The 17,244-nt window shown below is 45.9% G+C and overlaps 1 protein-coding gene across 1 annotated transcript in view; it reads left to right on the top strand.

Moving 5' to 3' along the window:
• The window catches only part of ADCY1 (adenylate cyclase 1), a 281,184-nt gene that overhangs the window by 172,015 nt on the left and 91,925 nt on the right, over nucleotides 1-17,244 (top strand). The window lies entirely within an intron of this gene.

Raw genomic sequence — 17,244 nt, 5'->3', positions numbered from 1 at the left:
GCCAGCAGTACATGAGCTGCTACACCACGATGCCAGCAGTACATGAGCTCCTACGCCACGATGCCAGCAGTACATGAGCTCCTACGCCACGATGCCAGCAGTAGATGAGCTGCTACACCACGATGCCAGCAGTAGATGAGCTGCTACACCACGATGCCAGCAGTACATGAGCTCCTACACCACGATGCCAGCAGTGCATGAGCTGCTACACCACGATGCCAGCAGTGCATGAGCTGCTACACCACGATGCCAGCAGTGCATGAGCTGCTACACCACGATGGCAGCAGTGCATCAGCTCCTACACCACGATGCCAGCAGTACATGAGCTCCTACACCACGATGCCAGCAGTGCATGAGCTGCTACACCACGATGCCAGCAGTGCATGAGCTGCTACACCACGATGCCAGCAGTGCATGAGCTGCTACACCACGATGCCAGCAGTACATGAGCTGCTACACCACGATGCCAGCAGTACATGACCTGCTACACCACGATGCCAGCAGTGCATGAGCTGCTACACCACGATGCCAGCAGTACATGAGTTCCTACACCACAATGCCAGCAGTACATGATCTGCTACACCACGATGCCAGCAGTACATGACCTGCTACACCACGATGCCAGCAGTGCATGAGCTGCTACACCACGATGCCAGCAGTGCATGAGTTCCTACACCACGATGCCAGCAGTACATGAGCTGCTACACCACGATGGCAGCAGTACATGAGCTGCTACACCACGATGCCAGCAGTACATGAGCTGCTACACCACGATGCCAGCAGTACATGAGCTGCTACACAACGATGCCAGCAGTACATGAGCTGCTATACCACGATGCCAGCAGTACATGAGCTGCTACACAACGATGCCAGCAGTACATGAGCTGCTACACAACGATGCCAGCAGTACATGAGCTCCTACACCACGATGCCAGCAGTACATGAGCTCCTACACCACGATGCCAGCAGTACATGAGCTGCTACACCACGATGCCAGCAGTACATGAGCTCCTACACCACGATGCCAGCAGTACATGAGCTCCTACACCACGATTCTTGGTTTGGGCCTCCCAGACCTCTTATAGTTCCCTTAAGGAAAATTAATCACAGGTTTCAGCAATAAGAAATCCCCAAACAAATCTCCTTGTCATACCTGCACCCTATTATTCTGTGTTTGCGTACTGACTACAGCGCTGTGCATGTGGCATGCCGGACGGCACTAAAATATGTGAGAATTAGCAGATAATATGATTCACAACCTTAATATAATCCACTGTCTCTGGATGGATGAATCGTAATATCTGGAGAGACCTCAGGCGAAACTGTAACGGTACGTATGCCCGCTGGGATAGTCGCCTCTCTGGGCAGGACCCTGGAAGTGCCACAAACTAAAGCTGAACAGGACTGAAGAAGCACAAACCATCAGAGTTAATCTAAGCGGTTCACATCTGTCCAATCTAACTGCTGTTGGAATATGTGGGTCATTGACCAACGGCCTTTCAGGTAGCATTAACCCTTTCATCAGCTCATATGACATAATATGGGACTCCTAATGAAGGAGTTAATAGTACCCTGAAACATCCAGTCTGATTAACAACAGTGATTATACAATGTAACAACTTGGGATGTATCATACAATATTGATTAGTTCAGGAACGACCATTGTAAGTTGGAAATAATGTATGTTAAACCATAAAGGTACCTTAAAGGGGGCGATTATCACCTTAGAAATCACTTGATACAGTAGTTCTCTGGCATAGCCCTACCATGTACATAAGGCCACCAACAACGCACTGAGTGCATGAAGAGAAGCAGCTAATGAGCGAACTCTCACTCCGTGTAAAACATGGGGTCATGCATGGAAGCGGAGGAGCGATGGTTGCTGAAACCCTCACGGATCCCAAGAACGGGGGTCTCGTGTCCCGCTCTCTTCATCGGTAGTCTAAGACACCACATGCTGCTCTGGTTGGCCGGCACTGCTGATGTGAGCAGCATAGCCAATCAAAGCAGCCTACAGTGACTTCGACTCAGGATTAGTGAAGCTTATATAGTCGGTAAAAGAGAACATGAGATTATTGCATCGTTGCCTGTTGACACTTATAAACTGATCCAAATCTTGTCTTTAATGTCAAATATTTAGCAGGCAAAGCCTCAAGGTTAGAAGTGCAGTTACAAGAAAAGTAAGTGAACCCTTTGGTTTGACCTGTGTTTCTGCATTGATTACTAATAAAATGTAGCTTCTGTAACACAATGATATACAAGCAGGATCAGACTAAACTACTAACACGGCTGCACCTCGCATGGACAATCAGAGCTCCTCCACGCTATTGGTTATTATGGATCATCTTTATCGATCGCCCAGACTTTGTTCAGCTGCTCCTACAGACTTATTAAATAATGTTTTATTTGCAAATGCGCAGGAATAGGCGAAACGTAAGATACGGTAATTATCAGAACAATTACTGCAACAATCGGTGGGGGAATGAACCGAGCTCTCACTGAATCCATAAGAATAGATCGCCTTCACTGAGTTCTGGAGAGAGCGATGAGGAATAGAGGAACAGTATCCACCCCTCACAGGCACCAAAAAACAAACCTCATCCTCCAACCTATTCTACAAACTCCAAGTCAGTGCTAGCTCTAAAGGGACTTCCAGAATGAGACAGCTGAGCCACGTCCCAAAGTGCAGGCACCTATAGAACTGGCAGGCACCTACCTATAGGCTCTACGACCACACGGGACATACACATGTCCCAAAGTGCAGGCACCTATAAAACTGGCAGGCATCTACCTATAGGCTCTACGACCACACGGGACATACGTATGTCCCAAAGTACAGGCACCTACCTATAGGCTCTACGACCACACGGGACATACATATGTCCCAAAGTGCAGGCACCTATAAAACTGGCAGGCATCTACCTATAGGCTCTACGACCACACGGGACATACGTATGTCCCAAAGTGCAGGCACCTACCTATAGGCTCTGTGGCAACACGGGACATACGCATGTCCCAAAGTGCAGGCGCCTATAAAACTGGCAGGCACCTACCTATAGGCTCTGCGACCACACGGGACATACGTATGTCCCAAAGTGCAGGCACCTACCTATAGGCTCTGTGGCAACACGGGACATACGCATGTCCCAAAGTGCAGGCGCCTATAAAACTGGCAGGCACCTACCTATAGGCTCTGCGACCACACGGGACATACGCATGTCCCAAAGTGCAGGCACCTACCTATAGGCTCTGTGGCAACACGGGGAATACGCATGTCTCAAAGTGCAGGTGCCTATAGAACTGGCAGGCGGCTACCTACAGGCTCTGTAGCCACACGGGACGTACGCATGTCCCAAACTGCAGGCGCCTATAGAACTGGCAGGTGCCTACCTATAGGCTCTGTGGCCACACGGGACATACGCATGTGCCAAAGTGCAGCGCCTATAGAACTGACAGGCACCTACCTATAGGCGCTGTGGCCACACGGGACATACGCATGTCCCAAAGTGCAGGCACCTACCTATAGGCTCTGTGGCAACACGGGGAATACGCATGTCTCAAAGTGCAGGTGCCTATAGAACTGACAGGCACCTACCTATAGGCGCTGTGGCCACACGGGACATACGCATGTCCCAAAGTGCAGCGCCTATAGAACTGGCAGGCGCCTACCTATAGGCTCTGCGACCACACGGGACATACACATGTCCCAAAGTACAGGCACCTATAGAACTGGCAGGCACCTACCTATAGGCTCTACGACCACACGGGACATACGCATTTCCTGGCAAAATATTCACACTGATTTTATGTTGAGGCAGAAACATCTTGCAGCGCTTTTCCTTGCGGTATTTTCAGGCAGACGCAGGGGTGAGACCCCGGAACAACAGGTTTACAGGGGATTGTTTTATTAGACAAGAAATCAAATATTTCAGCATAACTTACAGGCTCTCCCATTAGTGGAAGACCCCTGGTAGCTAGCAGGAGTTGGCATGTAACGTCACCCCCACAAGGCTCTTACTGTGGCATGGTGCATTTGAAACAAGCCATTCTCCATCCATATAGTCTTGGGAAGGTGACAGTTCTAATGATTGGGTCTCCGTCGGGTTACTGGGGGTCCCTTTCTGCTGCCTTGGTGGCTACCAAGGTGCTCTGCAGTCAATGGGCAAAATAGGCAAGGTGACCACATTTAAAACCATGCTTATCTCCACCTTTGCTTCTTGGAAGTTTGGGTTGTCAGGGCACTTGACAGGTTTTGTGACACTGGTAGTAAAGCAATTTAATGTAATCCTTTCCCCTCTGGTATCTTTATCTCGTTGGCCTTTCTGCATGGCTTGGTCAAGTCTACAGATGTTTCCCTCATGCTGGTACCTGGGGCAGCAGTCTCAGACTTGGACTTACACCATCAGTAACATTTCCCATGCCTGCTTTTTTTGTGCGCACAACCAAGGACAGGCGCATGGCCCCGCCACTATGGGCTCGGGGAGTATCCGCCTCCATGAGGATCAAAAGCTAACAGATGTTAACTACACGGGCTCTAACAATGTAACAACCGGGGATGATACGGGACTAAGTATACTGCATTAGTACACTAGGGGGCTGTGATGGCAGCACGGTCATGGGACATATATACTGCTTGTCTAAAGGCCCACTTACATGGAGCGATGATCGCTCAAATGATAGTCCGGGTGACAGCTTTGAGCCATCATTTTGCATAAACTATTAAGCAGCTACTCAGCTACTTAAGAACAATTAACCCTTTGCAAACCAATTTTGGATTCAGGGTTTCCTAGGGGGTTCTCTCTTTCTGCCATTATACAATGGCGCCATCTGCTGGCTAGAGCCAGTACTGTGGTATGGGACATGCTGGAGAGGCCCCCGACAACAGAGCGGCCAGTAATATACAGTAACAATACCCTGCCGGATGTCTTCTGACATCGGAGCTGTACAGCCTTCAATCAGAATGTCTTTAGACGTCAGTGCATTGGAAAGGGTTAAGTGTGCAAATGAAGCCTTAGGTGAAAGCAGTTAATAGCCTGAGGGTTCTTATCGGCATTCAGTTCCTTTGTTCACCAGCAGGAAACAATGGTATCACCAGTACGCGTGGAGAACTGCTGATAAGGTTGAATGACGATTTTTAGGTTGGACTTAATTTAACGATCAGCTAGCAGTGCCCGAAAAGCGCACGATGGGCGCACGTTCAGACGCAATGATAATCGCTGAAAGCTTTTTAGCGATTTTTTTTTTTTTTTTTTTTTTTTTTTTTTTTTAAAGTGATCATCGCTCCGTGTAAATGGGCCTTAGGGCAGTGTGCGAAGATTGTCCCAACTCCACACTTTGCAACCAGTTAGTTAATAAGTCACACACAACACAGAGAAAAGTTAAGTCACCTGTCAGATGGATCGGCAACATGTCTTGCAGCAAAGTCCTGAAAGCAAAGGGGAAGGAGAGATTGGTAAGAAATCTGACCTGCGGCTACTGTCAGTCCTTTAGATCCTCCAGCCGAAGGGAAGGGGCTGCCGCCATTGATCATTTTTATCAACTCCCCGTGTTTAATAAAACACAACTGTTTGCATCTATTAGTTTAGCTACATTGTGTTTGTCTATAATTGTGACTTATATAATAAGTTGACCACATTTTATTTCTAATCAATGCAGAAATCCCGGTCATCCAGGTCATTTAGTTACATTTACTTTTTTTTCAACTGTAGCTGATTATTCGTTTTGTCACATTTCTGTCGGGGTTCTGTTGTATTTCCAGGGATTTACCACTAGTGGCACTGTTTCACAGTTTCAAGTATTGTGCTGCACTTTTACTCCTTGCCGCTGGAGGCTGCTGTTTTTTCTTGAACTTGTCTTTAAAAAAGATGGCCGATATTGTCTCTTTTTCAGAAGTCATCTTGTTTCCTTTTTGGGTCTACTTTAAGTTTTCATAACGCATACATTACTCCCCGAGTAACCTGTGAGCTCATGGAGTGAATCCTGTGACTTCCTGGAGTGTGCAGCGCTCATGAGCAGCCTGTAGAGGGAGCATCTCCTTCAGCCCACTCCTCTCTAGTACAGACCAGTATCGGCACACTGAGCCCCAGCTTTTGCTTACCGGGCAGGTACGTCCTTGCCGTGTCTGCATCCATCTTTATCTGTGCTGCCATGTTACATCTCTAAATAAATTCTTAATTATTCAATATAGTAAAATGTAAAAATATTTGTTAAATGTGAAAAGCCTCCTTCCCTAAAAAATGCTGTCCGCTCCCAACCTAAATGTATCACAGAGAGAAAAATATAAAAGCAAGCAATCCCTGAGAATGGTCAGATACTTACTGATACAAGAGGGCAGAGAGCTGCACCCCTCAACATGCAGGCGGCTAAACTGATAAATGAGGGAGCCGATTACACCTGTGAGAGACACCGATGAGCCGGCCACTCACACTGCCTCTTAATATAGAGGGGGTGGCTGCTTGGTGTATACTCCCACACAGAGTGGATTCAAAGTGGCAGACCTTCTGATACATGTAGTGCACCATGCAGACCAGCAACCTATTAATTACGCCATAATACTTCGGCAGGCTGCTCTGCACCTCAGACAGTGAACCACATTGGCACTGCCACCCTGGCCCCCCGCGGCGTCTAAATACCGCACTGCATGTGAATAATACATAATAAATGTGAGGTATTAGTTGGATTTTGGCCAAAAACCTTAGCTCATAAGCCGATCGTCAAGGCTCCTCGCGTCTTGTGAGTCCCTACACTAATATAAATGTATCACAAAGAGAAAAATATAAAAGCAAATGTTGGGGGTCTTCAATGGAGACCAGTGCTGATGTTGCCTGAGTCCAAATTCAAAGGAGATTTATAACGAGTACCCGGAGAACCATCAGAACCCGCTACACACACACAGCATAGTGAGTCAAAATGAATTCTGCTTTATTAGGCCTCATGTCCACGGGCAAAAGAAGAATTAAAATCCGCAGCAGATTTTAACTCTTCTGCCCGCGGATCCGCGTCCCATAGGGATGCATTGACCACCCGCGGGTAGATAAATACCCGCGGATGGTCAATAAGTGATTTTAAAAAAAATGGAGCATGAAAAAATCCGGACCATGCTCCATTTTCATGCGGGTCTCCCGCTGGGACGGCTCCCGCGGGCTTCTATTGAAGCCTATGGAAGCCGTCCGGATCCGCGGGAGACAAAAATCAGATTTTACTCACCCGCTCCGGTTCTTCTCTTCGCCGCAGCGCCATCTTCTCTCAGTCGCGGCCGGATCATTTTGCTTCGGGCCGGCGCATGCGCGGGGCACGTCACCGACGTCATCCTGCGCATCTGCCGGGCCGAGGAAAGAAGATCCGGCCGCGACGCAGAGAAGATGACGCCGCAGCGAAGGAAGTATCCGGAGCGGGCTGGAGGTAAGTTTATTCTGATTTATTCTTATTTTCAGCCCTCATGTCCGCGGGGCAGGAGGGACCCGCTGCAGATTCTCCATGGAGAATCCGGAGTGGGCCTGATTTTCCCCATGGACATGAGGCCTTAGGAAAAACACACAGCTTATCTAAGCTGTCGCCCACAGGGTGCGACTTTGAAAAATTACTTAATCAGGTGATTAGTTTGAAAAACAGAATATTAGTACATTTGCTGCGTTCGGGCGCAGTTCAGGCGTATCTGGCCACAACCTTGAAATGTCAGTAGGAAACTTATCTACTTAGTTCCTTGTGTCTTATCACAATGTCCGTAATGCAAGGTCCGGACAAAAATGAGCAACTTCTAAGTTCCTTATTTTTCTTATGTCATGTCAGCATTAGGAGTTACTTTAGAAACAAGATTAACCCTTAACATAATCCCCCATTTGGACATCAGAACCAGCATTATCTCCTGGTTCTGTCACCCAGGTAGGAATGGTGCACTCTATGTCCATCTAGGGTATCAAGACATTTAAATGGGTGCAGAAAATCGGCTTTCAGCACATTTATCTACGCATGAAATTATTACCTTTATTGCAATATATACACATAAGATTATCATTACCACTTGTAATATACTTTGTACAATTCCCATGAACCAACCTCCTAACCCCGAGAACCAATTGGCAGGGTTAAGAAAGCTAAACCACCCCTGATCTTCATCTTGTTTTATGCTGGCAGCTATTTTCAATATACCTTTTGACATATGATTCTATATCCAAGTTCTATTAGTAACTTCCGAATGTTTTCCATATTTTTCATTTCCATAATACATAACATATACAACCAGATAATCTAATGTCACATTTATTACACTGTTCCCTATATTTTCATTTGCTATCAACATAAAACCAATCCTCTCAAATCTGGGCTTGAGAAAATAATGAAAAAAAAAAAAAACCGTTAGATGTTGAATACAAATGTCTCTTCCTGTAAAATTGTTTCTTCTTCTCTTGATCTTCTTTAGATCCTAAACCTATAGGATCTCTGAGATGCAGGGAAGCAGGGGGATTATTGTGCCCTCACTGCTTTCCCTGGTTAGCCAAAGAACAGACCCTAAGTAGGAATCTGTCCCCGCCCATTACATTGGTATCAAATAATCTTCTCCATTCTCCATATCCAGAAGTATCCGCAGCTGACTATAGAGCCCCTTTATTCCAATGTTGCAGATGCCCCCTCTACACCACTTTGTTGCCCGAGGTCTTCAGGGAGGAGCTGTGAGGCTTAGCCCTCCTTTGACGTCATCAGCCGGCTGTCAGCATTCTGCAGAACATCTGAGGTTCACTCCGATGACAGTGTAGCAGCAGTCAGGCACACTTGTCAGTTCTTCAGGCTCAGTTGGCTAGTCACGGCATGTGGACAGATGCAGCAGGTACTTGGAGAAGATGAAATTTCAAATTGCAATTGAAAAAGTCCAAATGTCCTGGCGGAAATAAGTCAGTTCATAAATGTTCTCAGTCCCAAATAAACTTGATGCAGAATAAATCAGTCCATGGCAAATCAAACAAAACAAAATCACAATCTGGGGTCTTGTGTGCTTTTCTTCACCCCTCGATAAAAATAGATGAAGCAAAAATCTGTAGGTCAAATGTATCCATCCAACAATCTCTGCCCAGAGGGACCGCAGTAATTGTCTGTTGTAGCAAATGAATATTTCTAATCTTCCTAATCTTTCTACATTTCAGCACAAATCCCTTCTATATACAGTATACATATAACTCAAGAATTCTTAGTCATTTAAACAAATGACATAATTTCAAATACTGCAAGTCAAATCAATCAAGTAACAATGCAATAACCTTAGATTTATCATCATCAGCAGCGCAGTTATTAGTTATCATATATGTTATTAAATACTGCAAACCAAAATAATCAAAATTTTTAACACGATATTCCTAGATTTGTCATGATCGTCTAAATTAGTAGTTACGTATTTACCACGTCCCATTAGTCCCAAAGCAAACAACAGTTCCTTCAACTTTCACCGAAGTGGGTGCGGTCAGCAGGACTTGATAGGGCCCCTCGAATCTGGGCTCTAGAGATTTCCGGGCACGTCTCTTTACGACCACCCAGTCTCCAGGTTGCAGAGAGTGTGATCCCTCTAAGTTGTCTGGGTCTGGAAAAGACTAGATTCTGTGTTACTGTTAGTTGGTCACACAGGTGCTTTACATATCCGGCTACTGTGTCATAGCCCTGCTGTAGGGCCTGTGGGTGATACAGCCCCAATCTTGGCATAGAGCCAAACAACACTTCTTTTAACTTAAGCGTACCATTTTAGTCTTTTAACTTTGTCTGAACTCTGCGGGTGGTATGGAGTGTGAAACGCTTGTTCCACCCCAAGGGCTGACATCCCCTCTCGCATTACTTCACCAGTAAAGTGTGTACCTCTATCGCTTTCAATGGTCTCTGGGACCCCAAATGTACACACCAATTCTGACACCAGTTTTTGTGCAGTGACTCGCGCAGTGGCCCTCCCCACTGAATATGCCTCAGGCCACTCGGAAAAGAGGTCCACGCATATAAGCACGTACTCATACCTTCCTGATTTGGGCAGCTGGATGTAGTCGATCTGTAGTCTCTGGAAGGGGTACAATGGTCGGGGTGAGCATTTTCGAGGGGTTTTCACCACCTGACCAGGATTGTGTAACGCACACACTTCACATGCCTTGACATATGCTTTTGCCATCCTGTCAAACCCTGGGGCTTACCAAACCTTGTCTACCATCGAAACCATAGCATTGCGCGAGGCATGTACCTTTCCATGGGCCAGTGACCAAACTGGGGTAGGCAGCAGCCGGTAAACATCATCCACACGTTCCCTACTTGCTTCCCTCCACCTAGGGCCCATCGTTCCTCCTCCGTTCTAGTGGGCTTAAGTACCACCTCAACCGGGAATGTGAGCCCTGTTGGGGTGTTTTCCCCCTCCTCAGAGGTTCCCACCTCCGTATCAGGGTGAGGGGCTGACCGAGTCTTTACCTTGTTGCACACATGGTCCTTTCTGTCCAGTAGGGCTGCAGCTTTAGCTGCTCTATCGGCCTTCTCGTTGCCCTTACTTTCCATGGACTGACCCTGGGTGTGTGCCTTAACCTTCACTATGGCCACCTGTTCCGGCAACATGATAGCCTTAATCAATGCACTTACAGCTTCACCATTCTTTACCGGCTTGCCTTGAGCTGTGAGGAAGCTCCGTGAGCGCCAAATAGGCCCATAGTTGTGTGCCACACCAAACGCATACCTGGAATCTGTGTAGATGTTGGCAGTTACACCTTCAACTAGTTTACAGGCTTCAGTCAAAGCGCACAACTCAGCCTCCTGTGCTGACATATGTGGAGGCAGTGGTTTATTTATCAGTACCTCGTGCAGAGTGACTACAGCATAACCCATGACAAAACTGCCTTTCTCATTCAGGTATCTAGATCCATCCACAAACATTTCAAGGTGGGGGTTTGAGAGAGGTTTGTCAGTGACATGTGCGAACCCAGCTGTCTCCTGCTCCATGAGCGCTGCACAATCATGCTGGTGTTCTGCGTCAAAGGCCTCCTCATCATCATCAGTCAGGGAATTTGCAAAAAGCTGGTCCCCTGTACTTACTCCCCCATTTGAATCAGTGTCACCTAATGGTAATAAGGTGGCCGGATTCAAAGTGGTGCAACGTTGAAATGAGACATTGGATGAAGAGTGTACTGCAAGTTCCATTTTGATCTGTCTAGCAAGGGACAGATGTCTACGGCTTACCTGTGTCAGAATTCCATGTACATCATGAGGGGTGAGGACCACGAGGGGGTAGTCTAAGACCATCTCAGAGGCTTTCTCAAGTAGTGCTTGTACTGCCAGAACTGCTCTTACACAGGAGGGTGAACCCCTGGCTACTACGTCAAGATGTGCACTGTAGTATGCTACAGGGCGCTTTTTGTCACCATGCATTGAGGTAACTATTTGGGTCAGGAGTATATAAAAAGTAAATCATCAACATATTACAAGAGGGCGGTGCCCTCGGGAATTGGCCAGGCATCTAATACCAGCTTCATGCATCTGGTGAACTGGTTTTGGGCTATTCTGAGCCCCTTTGTGGCAGCACTGTCCAACAGTACTGCTTTCCTCTGAAAGTAAATGCAAACAAATACTGACAGTCTGGCTGGCCCTTTATACCCTTTTTCTTGATGGGGAACAAAGGGGTATTGGCTGGGGAGACATATTCCTTGAGGGTTTTAAGTTGGCATAAAGAAAAGACGGTGTCTGCAATTGCATCTTCCTGGTTGTGTGCCAGGGGGTACTGACGGACCATGGGGGCTTTTTCCCCTTCTTTTAGGTAAGCCATTACCAGTGGGACTGACAGTCTGCCGAGGTCCGTCTGACTGGTAGCCCAAAGGCTCGAAGGAATGACACTAAGAGCTTGTTCCTCTGCGTGCGTAAGAGTGAGGACAGGGAGAGGTGTCGCTAGATCTGCTGCCATCCGACAGAAGGTCGGGTGACTTTCAGACCCGGGGTGTATACGAGCCTCACCGGACGGGTGAAGTTTGATACAACATCCCAAGGGTCCCATCACATCAGTTCCCAATATGCTTTCAGGACTTTCCAGCACAAGGAAGCGCGTGAGGCATCGCGACCCTTTAAACATTACCTCTAGCGGTTCAGTTTCTGCCAGCTGAATCGGCACTCCTGAAACCCCTTGCACCGATTACTGCTAGACAATCAGGCTGGTATTCTATTTAAAATAGATCAGAACCTTGTTGCAAAAAAAAAAATGTAAAAAATTGTTGACCTGCAATACCTAGATCACCTATGTCAGATGTCCAGTTCCTTGGGCTAAGCAATGACCCAGGAGAACAACCTTTATTTTGCAGAATTGGAGTTTGTCTTGGAGGTGGCTTACTATTTGTCAGGACCTGCGGAAAGCTGAGTTTCTGCAGTAGCTATCAAGACAAATACATGAGCCGGATCCACCAAGAGAGCGGTTAGTTTACAAAACTCTTCTGAACTGTCACCTGAGGTCTCAACCCGTATCGATCCATCTGGTGAGAATTTGATGGATGCAGATAAGGCTTGTAAGATATTAGTACAAATAACAGAGACATGAATTACAACAAGGCAGAATAATCCACAAACATCTAGCCACATTGGAATATGACATTCTTTAAGCAAATTCATTATTAATCTGATCCTGCCTGCAATGTCTCATCAAATTTGAGAAGGAAAAAAAAAACTTTTCCTAACTGCCCAAGCTCCTCACCCCCTCCTTTCGGAGAAGAGAAGGATGAAACATTACGTACTTTTACATCATCTAGCTCCACCCCTTCGATACTGGCCGTTTGCGTGTCTCTCCTACAGAACATTCTCTCAGCGACAGTACAGTACTAACAGCATTTAGCAGTGATACAGACGTCCAACCAATCAGAGCTGACATTTACCCAGAAAGCAAAAATATACCTTAAAATCCCTATGTTTTCTATTTTTAAGACCGAATAATTCACGTAATTTATTACAAGTTTCTTATTTCACCAGCATTTGTCCCTCTCTCTATGACACAGAACAATAGCTAAGATTTTTAGAAGGCGGCCAGAACATTTAGACTTTAAACAACATTAATCATTAGTAATTACAAGAGGTATATTTCTCTGAGGATATGAAACACAGACGGCAGGGGATAGTTAAACACATAGAAAAGACAACATGCTAAGCGCTTCTAACAGCGCAACATTTTCTGCATTTTTAACCCTTGTATCCTTAAAAGCCCCCACAGATGTGAGTGGGGTATAACTTTCTTACACTTATATGAAGAAGACTAAAACGTACAACAAAGATTAGATTACATAACATCAAGACATACAAGACAAACAATAGTGGTTATTTGTGGAAACATAATTGTCCACAGATTTTACATGAACTTGCTTTATGTCCCAAAGGAACACAAACTATAAAAGGATTCCCTTTCTCTGATATCTTTCATGTGTTTTTCCCATCCCTTTTTAAGTCCTATCTGTCTATATATTTTATACGCTTGTCTGCAATCGTCTCCCCTTCCCTCTTTTTATTTGTCCCACAGACCCCTATTTTGATTTTTCGCACAGACCTTATTTTTTTATTTATTTATTTTTTCTCAACCATGAAGGTAATTTATTTCCCACTATTCATCACTAAGTATACAGGACCTTATATCACACAGTACACTAAGGACACTTAGTCCCTGGTCCTGGAATAGTTTTACGGACTCACTACAGCAGTTACTTAGACTACTTAGGGGGGTTCAGGGGAGACCAGACCTCTCCTTTAAGGGAACTTTTGGTGATATTATAACAGATTCAGTAAAAGCAAATTATGGCTAAAATGACACAGACTATCAACATACAGATTTCAACAATTACTACAGGCAACATGGCATGAAAATATCCCAGTAATCAGTTCTTCCGTCTAACACGGTTACTAAGAACACCGTAAATAACAGGCAGAAGCGTCCTATATAACATACAGCGACTCACCTCCTGTCAACACGGGACTGAAGTCAGGGGAGCCCAGAGCTGGAGTGGCAAGTCAAGGGCTTACCTTACACCGGTGTTTTGTAGATCTGTGGTCCCGTGGCCTCTGGTCTGGCTGGTCGGCAGGTATCGGCTGCAGGTAAGGAGTTTAGCTTCTGCCCCACGTTGGGCGCCAAATAAACTGTTGGGGGTCTTAAATGGAGACCAGTGCTGATGTTGCCTGAGTCCAAATTCAAAGGAGATTTATAACGAGTACCCGGAGAACCATCAGAACCCGCTACACACACACAGCATAGTGAGTCAAAATGAATTCTGCTTTATTAGGAAAAACACACAGCTTATATAAGCTGTCACCCACAGGATGCGACTTTGAAAAATTACTTAATCAGGTGATTAGTTTGAAAAACAGAATATTAGCACATTTGCTGCGTTCGGGCGCAGTTCCGGCGTATCTGGCCACAACCTTGAAATGTCAGTAGGAAACTTATCTACTTAGTTCCTTGTGTCTTATCACAATGTCCGTAATGCAAGGTCCGGACAAAAATGAGCAACTTCTAAGTTCCTTATTTTTCTTGTCATGTCATGTCAGCATTAGGAGTTACTTTAGAAACAAGATTAACCCTTAACACAAACAATCCCTGAGAATGGTCAGATACTTACTGATACAAGAGGGCAGAGAGCTGCACCCCTCAACATGCAGGCGGCTAAACTGCCAAATGAGGGAGCAGATTACACCTGTGGAGGAACCGATGGGACAGCCGCTCACACGGCCTCCTCACCTACATGGACTAATATTAGACATTACTTCATGGTATAGTTGAATTTTGCATGGGTGTCAGATATTAACATGTTCCCGTTAAACAGAATATATATTACCTCCCAATTACCCCGACCATTAAAGGGGTTGTCCCGCGAAAGCAAGTGGGGTTATACACTTCTGTATGGCCATATTAATGCACTTTGTAATATACATCGTGCATTAAATATGAGCCATACAGAAGTTATTCACTTACCTGCTCCGTTGCTGGTGTCCCCGTCTCCATGGATCCATCTAATTTCGGTGTCTTCTTGCTTCTTTAGACGCGCTTGCGCAGTCCGGTCTTCTGCTGTGTGCTCGTGCTGGAGAGCTGGTCTGCGCGTCGTCATCGTAGCTCTGCCCCGTCATGTGGTGCTGATCAGCCAATTAGGTGGCTGTATCGGCAGTGGAACGCACGGAAGGAGAAGACAATCCATGATGCACCATGGGACAAGACCCGCGGTGCACCATGGGAGAAAACCGCGGTGCATCATTGGGAAAGGACCGGCGGCCATCTTTAAAAGAAGAAAAGAAGATGCTGCGTGAACGGGGATGCAGGTAAGTGATTTTTTTTTTTTTTAAATAACTAACGGAATTGATTTTAACTGGGCAGAGTTAAGTTAAAAAAAAAATTTTGGATTTCGCCGCGGGACAACCCCTTTAATGTCTATCTGCTTTTCTACGATCATTTCTGCTTTTAAGTCTTCACTAAAAACATCTTTACTAGAGATGAGCGAACGTACTCGGATAAGCACTACTCGTCCGAGTAATGTGCTTTATCCGAGTATCTCGCCGCTCGTCCTGAAAGATTCGGGGCGCTCCGCTGCTGACAGGTGAGTCGCAGCGGGGAGCGGGGCAGAGCGGGCGGGAGAGAAGGAGAGAAAGATCTCCCCTCCGTTCCTCCCCGCTCTCCCCTGCAGCTCCCCGCTCCGCAGCGCGTCCCGAATCTTTCAGGACGAGCAGAGAGGTACTCGGATAAAGCACATTACTCGGACGAGTAGTGTTTATCCGAGTACGTTCGCTCATCTCTAATCTTTACCTGAATAATATCTATGTAAAGCATATACAGATCCACGTAGGGGATCCAGACGGGGGCGCTATTTAGATAAATATTGTTAGGGAAAAAAGAAAGATGTGGGCTCACCTCACCAGCAGTAACTTTCAATGTTGCAGGAAGATCTGGGATCCAACAGGAACTCCATCCTCAAGTAGCCGACGGCAAACGGCCAGATTCCATATGAGCAGAAAATAGAGATGGAGGGGAGCTGCTACCGTTAAAAATTTCCTTCTTTATTGAATAAAATAAAGCATACAGCTCACAAGTGCACGCTGAACGCGTTTCGGCAAAAGCCTTTGTCAACAAAGCCTCCATCTCTATTTTCTGCTCATATAAATATTGTTAGGGTTTAATTGGAAGTGCAGACGAATGAGAACGATTACGTGTGGGGATAAAGTAATAATAAAGTGAAATGAAGAATAAACAAAATAAATGTACTAAAAAAAACATAAAAATAATGAGATAATAATTATTAGTCAAGATTATGTTGAAAAAACTGCTGGCCGGCTCGGGGAGGTATGAGGCGTATGCTGAGCATAACTCCCTGCCTGCAGTGAAGCATGGGCATGGCTTGGTGATGCTCAGCGGCTGCTCGTACTGCTAGCGGGCAGCATGTGAAGGGCAAGATGGGTTCAATCAAGAAATCCTAAGATAAAATGCCATGCCTTATGGGGTGGGGGGACTAAAGTTTGGGCATCATTGGACCTTTCAGCAGGATAATGATCCCAAGCACACCCCAAAGCTCGCCCCGGCTTAGATTCGAAAGACGTCCTGGAAGATTCTGGAATGGTTGTCATAGTCGCTGACTTGAACCCCGTGCAAAATCTTAGTTGAATTTGAAGAAGGCGGGTTCAGCATGTAAATCTGTGGATATTAGTGAACGGGAGGCCATGAGGAAGGGCTAAGGCTCCTCAGGAACTCTGTCAGAAGTGTCTGTCTGGTGCTGCATCGTGTCTGCCACAATTCACAACAGCAGAGGGTATTCTAAGTACTGGAGATGCTTGTCGTGAAAGGATTGACCAATTCTGAGACTGACCAGTCATTAAAGGGGCATTCTGAGTGGTTTGGAGAAACCCCTTGTTGGATTAGTCGTGTTGAGTCATTAATTCCTTTGTCTAGTTTTATTGTTTCATCTGTTCACAATAATCCAGTTTGCCCTGGAGATTGAATGATGCTACCAGCCCCTGTTGTGGTATACGGTATATCTCACACTGCGGACATATTTGAGAATTGGAGGATTCATTTTATAGGGTAAATATCCGTTGACCCGCCTTAATGTATTTGGAATCCCCCGGTAAGGTTAGATGGCTCGCAGCAAGGATTAGGGGAGTGAAGTTAGTCTGCGTGTATACGGATGTATAAGATGCGCTTATTTGTGTTCAGCTACAGTTTTTACACTTTATACTTTTTGCATACTTTTTGTTAAAGCCCCGAATCTCCGTTCACTTTTATAGCATGGGGGGAGA

The sequence above is a fragment of the Eleutherodactylus coqui genome, chromosome 12 (genome assembly GCF_035609145.1).
Source record: "Eleutherodactylus coqui strain aEleCoq1 chromosome 12, aEleCoq1.hap1, whole genome shotgun sequence".
In the NCBI taxonomy this organism is placed as follows: Eukaryota; Metazoa; Chordata; class Amphibia; order Anura; family Eleutherodactylidae; genus Eleutherodactylus; species Eleutherodactylus coqui.
This window is presented reverse-complemented; position numbering and strand designations above follow the sequence as displayed.